This window comes from Mesocricetus auratus, unplaced genomic scaffold, assembly GCF_017639785.1.
Source record: "Mesocricetus auratus isolate SY011 unplaced genomic scaffold, BCM_Maur_2.0 Super-Scaffold_100037, whole genome shotgun sequence".
Classification (NCBI taxonomy): Eukaryota; Metazoa; Chordata; class Mammalia; order Rodentia; family Cricetidae; genus Mesocricetus; species Mesocricetus auratus.
Genome location: NW_024429215.1, coordinates 12317411 through 12324860, shown reverse-complemented (window position 1 = coordinate 12324860; position 7450 = coordinate 12317411). Strand labels below are relative to the sequence as shown.

General features: G+C 37.2%; 1 pseudogene; it reads right to left on the bottom strand.

Annotated features, from left to right (window-relative positions):
- Positions 1–1042: 1042 nt before the first annotated feature.
- Positions 1043–6726, bottom strand: LOC121135330 (annotated as a pseudogene).
- Between the last annotated feature and the right edge of the window lie 724 nt (positions 6727–7450).

Here is a 7450-nt window from a genome sequence, read left to right as displayed (position 1 = left end):
CCTATCTTTCTTGGGTTTTTTAAATGTATCAGAAGAGCAGAGACTGCATTTTCTGGAGCAGGGAGTCCACACGCTCTCTTTATTTTCCCCAATAAAATACCCATTTATCATTAGTCTTGGGTCTACTGAAATTACTAATACAAACCTACACACAAAATAATTTTTGTATTGAAAATAAAGACAAGTATGAAGCATTTACCAAATTATTTACATGGATTGGGCTTTCCCTTCCATGAGTTATTCCCTAATACCTGATATCAAAATGATAAAAAAAGGATTTTAAAAATGTACAGGGTTACAGATGTGAGTGGGAATAATTATGACAAATTCATTGACAGCACTTAAATCAGAATTCTGAGAACTTTCTCTTGCTCCTGCTACAGGAATACTCAAGGGTCTAAACTTCTTGGAAAGAAGAATAAACATCACAAAATCCAATACTGACATCACATAATTCAAATTAAACAAAATCTTTAACCAATCAAATTTTCCAACATGAGTATTTTCCCTTGTAAGCATTCATTCTTGTAACCCATGTCTTGAGGCATTTAAAGTCTTAACAGTTTCCCTTAATCATGAATTTGGTCATGTAACAGAAAGCAAGCAAATTGTCTTGAATTTAGAAAAATTCACAGATCTGAATGACATTTTAAATGAAATTAAAGAAAAGTGTGAAATCAAAAGGTGCTATCTCATCAGTGAATTCATAGATATATTGGCAATATGAATTTGTAGGTGCAAACAAATAGAGACACCATAATACTTGAACAGATTGCTCTCACTTGTTAGGTATTTTTCCTTTCGATTTGTCTGTAACTAAAGATGTGTTGGCTACAGATCTTACCAATTTCTGTATAGGAAGATTCCCTTCAGTATGAATTTTCTCAGGCCCTCAAATATTAATGTGATATGGAAAGTGCACAATTTTAACACAGTGCTTACCTTTATAGGGTTTCTCTGCAGTATGATTTTTTTTCATGATGTTAAAGATTGAAGACATATACAAAGGCTTTAGCACATGGATTACATTAGACAGGGTCTCTCAAGTTTGTGTTCTTTCATGTCTTTGGACAATACTGGCACATGTAAAGGCTTTAGCACATGCATTACATACATATGGTTTCCCTCTGGTATGTGTACTTTTATAACTTACAAGATTGCCTTGTTGGGAAAAGGCTTTACCACACTGACTGCAGTTGTAGGGTTTCTCTCCAGTGTTTGTTCTTTTATGTACTTGAAGTTGACCTTGACTTGCAAATGCTTTACCACATTGATTACATTTATAGGGTCTCTCTCCTGTATGTGTTCTTTTATGTCTTTGGAGTTTAGAGCATTCTGAAAATGCTTTACCTCTTCCCTCCTGCATGTGTTCCTTTATATCTTTTAAGGTGACCATGACTTGCAATAGCTTTACCACATTTATTATATTTATGGGTTTTCTCTCCAGGATGTGTCCCTATCTCGAATCGGGGACAACAGTGACATGGAAAGACTTCACCATATTGAACTTGTTCATGTGGTTTCCCTCCAGTATGAATTTTTTCATACCTTTGAAAATGCCTGTAACACACAAAGGTTGTAACACATTGAGTATGTTCACAGGGTTTCTCTCCTGTATGGCTTATTTCATTCCTGCAAGGATAATTGGCAGATGTAAAAGCTTTACCACATGCATTATACTGATGAAACTTAGTATCTGAATAAATTAATTTTATAACTTGGCCTAATTCTAAAGTCTAATCAGATCTTAAGTTTTACACTCATAATGCTTCCCTTCCTAAGGGGTGGTTTTGTTGCCTTGATGATACCTGTGATAGAGAGTAAGAGCTTTTATTTCTTGGCCCACATACATGACATCTATTTTATGTGAGATTTTTCACATATTTGAAAACAACTCGAGAAACTCAGAGCTTTGCCATACTTATTGCACTTAGAAGTTTTCCTATACTGTAAAACATAATACATAGGCAAAATGTACCAAGACAAATGAAAGTATTCACGCATTCCAATGCTCTGAGGGATTTTTGCAGTGTGAGTTTATCAATATTTTTCAATGAAGTTGGTACAACAAATTAATTGCATACTTATATCACATTCAAAAAATCTACCAAAGTGTGGACTTCACAATAAATTTCATATGTTCTAATTGTCTCAAAAGTGAGAGAGAGGAAGAGAGAGACAGATAGAGAGAGAGAGATAGAGAGAGAGAGAGAGAGAGAGAGAGAGAGAGAGAATGAGGTGTATTGCTTCTTTCCATATTCTATGCTCACATGGCTTGTATTTAGAGTGACATGACATTCTTCTTATTTAATATTTTGAAACAGGGTTTCTCTGTGTAGCTTTGGAACCTCTCATGTAACTCTCTCTGTAGAGCAGGCTGCCCTGCAAGTCATGATGAACGTGACTAGAAAGATGGTTCTACACACAGCTCCCAACACATGGGTTCCAGCTCCTCACCACCTAACTTTCCCCATCAGGGGACAACAGCCCCTTGCTCACCATATAATGTTTTCCAGCTCTCCCTTACTCAATGCACAGCACACAAAAGCACTGGCTCCAGTTTCTCTTCAAATCCAAGACTGAAACCAGCGGCAGGAAGGGTCCTGCTCCAATTCTGACTGGAAAGTCACCTAGGGGTCTGCTTGATTAGTAAGGTCTGAATGACAAGAGCACCTCCCATATGGTTACAGAATACTTAAAGACACAGCACAAGGTTTCCTAACCATGCCTTCCACCACAGAAAATGACCCTTTCTAGGTCAGAGAGATATACACTCCTATAGCACTTGACCCTGGATTCAATAGCAGACCCCGCCATCACCCTGCACTCCAAACTCGTTTCCCTTCTTCTTCCTGGACACAGTGTGGCTAGCTAGCTTGTACAGCCCACTACACTTACTATGTGCATCGAGTGATTGTATGTCAAAAACCTGGAATTTTACCAAGATTATTAACTACTACAGTGGGCTTCTACAGCCACTTCTTGGCCCCTTTGATCATCACACCCCCCTTTCTGCTACTGGATTCCAGGAGTTCCTTAGAGTGTTTAGCTGTAGGGGTCTGCTTCTGCTTCCATCTGCTATTGGATGAAGTCTCTACAATAACATTTAAGGTAGTCATCAATCTCATTAAAGGGAAGAGCATTTAAGGTAGCCCCTCGACTATTGCTTAGATTATTAGTTGGGGTCATCTTGTGAATTTCTGGACAATCCCCTATGCCAGATTTTAATTTAAACCTATAATGGCTCCCTCTAGCATGGGATCTTTTTTCTTGCTTTTCTCTATTCTTCCACTGTCTCACTCTCCTAGCTCCTTCATGTTCTCCTCTCCCATCCTCTTCTTTCTTCCTCATTCTCCTAATACTTTCACCCCTCCCACATCCTTTCAATTTTCTTAGGAGATCTTTCTCTTCCACCTTCTCTGGGGCAGAATGACAGGCTTTCATAGGACTGAGTCTGAACTTAGGTTAATCCAGTTGAGAGACCATCCTTGTCACCCTGAGGGTGAGATTGGGAATGGTGCTACCTAACACAACCTGGACTACCCCTAGCGTCTCTCCACCTGCACCTCCCTGATATGGCAGAAGCTTCAAACAATCTGCCTTCTCCATCTCCTCAAATAACAGATGCCTGAGGTCTACAGGATGGCAGCTAAGGGAATAATTCTACACCCTTACCTCATTCTGAATGTCAGCTCACTGAGTCCTGACTACACAACTGCCTACATCTTCCCTTGGCAGTAGGAAGAAGGCAGACTTAAACTGACACCCCTAAACCCAGGGAGTATGAGTTGTTGAGGTGGAAGCCTTACTGGCTGCTGTATCTATGCAAATGTGTTGGAATGTTTGGTAGCCTCTTTCACAACCCCATCCTCAAAATGCCAAGGATGGGCCTGACTCTGTCCCTAAGTAGCCTGCTACTGCTGACTTCAATCTGCGGTGGTTAGAAAAATCCCTCAACTCAGGATTCACCTCCTGTTTTTTTGTTTTCTGTTCCAATGGGGCCACAGAGGATTTATTTGCTCATATTAATCATTGTGCTTTGCCTGTTCAGCCAGCCCTGTCACTTAGTTCTCACTAGCTAATTAAAGACTCCAGTGGAATTGCCAGCCAGATGGAAGGGATCTTTCAGTGTCCATTGTGCTGTGCTTTGTGTCTGTGTTCCTGATCTTGTAACATGTAGTCTTCCCTGCCTTTGCCATCTGGGCCCTGCCACATTTTCAGCCCCCAAGTAACACACAAGATGCCATATCAATTGTAAGCTGTTTGCCATTTGATTGGTTTCTTACTGGCTAGCTCTGAATTAAGTATTTAACCCATAATTGTTAATCTAAGTATTTCTCTTACTGGAGATAAAGGTCTGGACCTCTCACTCCTCTGGCAGCCTACATCATGTCTGACCATGCCTCTGTTTCCCAGAATCCTCCTTGACCCCTATACCCTATTATCTTGCTTCCCTATTGGCCAAAAGGGCTTTATTCGAGTCAATCAGACACATATATACAGAATGACATCTCACTACATGACCTGAAGATGGAGAAGCATGGGGAAGACACTGACTTGCTCTCACTGTCTCTCACTCTTTGGGAATAGATTACATCTTATGGAGATGGAATGGTGTGGCATGTCTTTAATATTATCTGTGTAATTTTTTACCAATGAAACACTGACTTATCATTTACCTTCAGTCTGGTAATCTCAGTAAAACCCTGCATTAACACAAAAATAATTTTTATTAAAACTAAAGACATGCATGAAGCAGTTACAAAATTTTTTAGATTAATTTGGTTTTTGTTCCATGGATTCTTCCCTATTACCTGATATCAAGATGATACAAAAACAATTTAAATTATGTACAGGGTTAGAGCTATGGACAAGCAAAATTATTGCAAGTTTATTGCCAGAAACTAGGTGAGTGTTTTGAGAACTTTCTGTATTTCCTGCTACAGGAATACGTAAGTGGCTAACAATCTTGAGAACATTCAGAAACACACACACAGATATCACATCAGTTAAATTAAATCAAATCTCAAACCAAACCAATTTTCATATGTGAATTATTTTCTCTTGTAAGCAGTCATTCCTATAAACCAGGTGTTGAGGCATTTTAAGTCTTAACAGTTTCCCTTCTTCATGCGTGGGTTCATGTAACAGAAAGCAATCATATAGGATTGGTTTTAGAATAATCAAGCGATCTGAGTGGAATTTTCCATGTAATTAAAGACAAGTGTAAAATCAAAAATAGTTACATTATTAATGAATTTGTAAGTGCAAACAAACACAATAGACACATCATAACAGATTGTTGACACTTGTCAGATATTTCTCTCCAGCATTTTGTGTAACTAAATGTGTGTTCGTTTATGATCTTACCAACCCATTTATAGTAAGATTACATTCTATAGGAATTTTTTCAGGACCTCACACATTATTGAGTCATGCAGTGTGCACAGCTTTTACCACACTGCTTGCATTTATAAGGTTTCTCTACAGTATGATTTCTTTCATGATTATAAAATTTGATGATACATAAAAAGGCTTAAACACATTGACTACATTCATAGTGTCCCTCTCAAGTATGCATTCCTTTATGACTTATGAGACTTCAGTTTTGTTAAAAGTCTTGACCACATTGTTGGCATTCCCTCCAGCATGTGTTCTTTTATGTATTTGAAGGGGACTATGACTTGCAAAAGCTTTACCACATTGATTACACTCACAGTGTTTGTTTCTTGCATGTGTTCTTTTATGTGTTTGTAGACTACTGACGCATGAGTAAGCTTTATCACATTGATTGCATTCATAGGGTTTCCCTCCCATATGTACTCTTACATGTCCTTTAAGAACACGATAACTCGCAAAGGCTTTACCACATTGATGACATTTATAGGGTCTCTCTCCAGTATGTGTTCTTTTATGTATTTTAAGGTTACCATGACTTGCAAAAGCTTCATCACAGAGATTACATACATAGGGTTTCTATCCACTATGTGTTCTTTCATGTATTTGGAGTTTAAAGTATTGTGAAAAGGCTTTACCACATTGATGGCATAAATAGGATTTCTCTCCAGTATGTGTTCTAATATGTCTTTTAAGATGACAATGATATTCAAAAGGCTTAGCACAATGACTACATTCATAGGGTTTATCTCCAATATGTGTTCTCATGTGTTTTTTAAGATGACCATGATAAGCAAAAGGTTTACCACATTGACTACATTCATAGGGTTTCTCTCCAGTATGTGTTATTTTATGACTTACAAGACTGTTGTTTTGTGAAAAAGCTTTATCACACTGATTACACTGATATGGTTTCACTCCAGTATATGTTCTTTTATGTATTTCTAGAATACTGACATATGAATAAGCTTTATCACATTGATTGCATTCATAGGGTTTCTCTCCAGTATGTGTTCTTTTATGTTTTTGAAGGTTACCATGACGTGCAAAAGCTTTATCACACTGATTACATACATAAGGTTTTCTTCCAGTATGTGTTCTTTTATGACTTACAAGATTGCCTTGTTGAGAAAAGGCTTTACCACACTGATTGCAGTTGTAGTGTTTCTCTCCATTGTGTGTTCTTTTATGTACTTGAAGTTGACTTTGACTTGCAAATGCTTTACCACTTTGATTACATTTATATGGTCTCTGTCCAGTATGTGTTCTTTCATGTATTTGGAATTTAGAGTGTCGTGAAAATGATTTACCACATTGATTGCATTCATAGAGTTTCCCTCCATTATGTGCTCTTTTATGTCTTTTAAGCTGACCATGACTTTCTAAGACTTTAACACATTGGTTACATTCATAGGTGCTCACTCCAATATGTGTCTTTTTATGGAGTTTGAGACAATTGTGACATGCAAAGACTTCAACATATTCAGTACTTTCATATGGTTTCTCTCCAGGAAGAATTTTTTCCTGTCTTTGACGATGCCTGTAACACACAATGATTATTAACGCAATCAGTATATTCACAGGGTTCTCTCCCATATGACTTCTTTCTTTCCTGCAAAGATAATTGGCACTTGTAAATCATTTACTACATATGTTATAGCATTGAAATTTAGTATCTCTATAAATTAATTGTATAATTTGGCCTAATTATATACAGGAATCAGATCTGAAGTTTATGTTCATGAACTTCATTAATGAAGGGTCTTTTGGTTTCTTTGAAGATACCTCTGAAAGTAAGACCTTTTCTACACATGCCACACATTTATTGCATCTTTGTTATATGAGATGGAGGCACTCAAAGATTAAACAAACTTATTTCATTCATACATTTTCCTATATTTAAGTCATAATACATTGGCAGAATGTAGCAAGAAAAATGGAAATATTCATACATTCCAATACTTATAGAACTTGTCTGCATTGGGAATTTGTTGATGCCTTTCCAATGAAGTTTGAAAACCAATGAATTTTAGATTTATATAATATTCAAAAA